Below are 1,151 nucleotides of genomic sequence, written 5' to 3'. Positions count from 1 at the left end.
TGTGCAGGGCACAGGCTGGACCCCAGGGGTCTGAAGAATGGCCACTTCCCTCCCCTTTCCCCCTATCTTTTCCCTTTTGCTTCTTGCCTCTGGTTGCAGTCACGTCTCCTCTCTTTCCAGTTTGTCTCTTCACCCTCTGTGCTCTCTGGCTGTCTCTCCCTCTCAGGCTGGCCTGAGATCTCTCTCTTTCATTTCCATTGTGGTGGGGATTCTACTTCCCTTTTACTCTTTCATTCTGTCCGTCTGTCTTCCCCTGTCTGTCTGTCTTCTCTCCTCTTCCCTTCTCAGGCTGTCTCTGCCTCTCTGTCTTGGGTCTTCTCTCTTTCTCTCCTCTTTCCTTCCCATCCCCAGGCTAGCTTGCCATTTCTTCCCTCTCCCCTGTGGTTTGCCAGCATTCAGCTTTTGAGAGGAAAATCCTGAACTGCCCCCACTTTCTCCATCTGCCCTGAAATTAGTTCAAATTGCTCCAGAAGCATGAAGGCTCCCAGAGTGGGTACTTCCCACGTCCTTGCCTATCTCAGGCCTGCCCTTGACCATAGAGTGTGGGGTGGGCCACACATGAGCTCTCTGTGCCTCCTAATGCCTCTGTGCCCCCATCAACTGGGTCAGTGGTGCTGGGGCTCTGGGACATCCCTAAAGTGACATCCAGTGGCCAGGCCTGGGCCGGGGGTGCAGGAGGCCCAGAATACCCTGGGGACCCCCGGACTTGTGGTCTCTAGACTAACGCCACTGTGCAATGGGATGGGGATGCCAGGCAAGCAGGATCATCGTGCCCCGCCTCCAGGGAAGGCAACGTCCACCTGCTGAGTCCAGCCCCCCTACCCCGCCCCATCCAGAGCTCCTGGCTCTGCCCATGGGCACCCCCTGAGCTTTGCACATAGGGCGGGGATACCTGGATTTCTCTGGCCCCTGAGTGGGGCCAACTTGGAGGAATTTCCCAAAGCCTATTAGAGCTGTGGCTGCCTCCTGCCTGCCTCCTCGAGCTGGGCAGGGCTGAGGGCGGAGGGAGAGAGGGAAGGAGGGGGGAGAGGAGGGAGGAAAAAAAGTTGGCAGGCCGACAGCAGTGTCTGCATCCATCGCTGAGAGGAGGCCCGTGCAGTGTGGGGCGGGCCAGGAGCAAGGAGAGGCCTTCCTCCCTTTGTGCTCCCCCC

Source organism: Ursus maritimus, unplaced genomic scaffold (assembly GCF_017311325.1).
Source record: "Ursus maritimus isolate PB19 unplaced genomic scaffold, ASM1731132v1 scaffold_3, whole genome shotgun sequence".
In the NCBI taxonomy this organism is placed as follows: Eukaryota; Metazoa; Chordata; class Mammalia; order Carnivora; family Ursidae; genus Ursus; species Ursus maritimus.
This window is presented reverse-complemented; position numbering follows the sequence as displayed.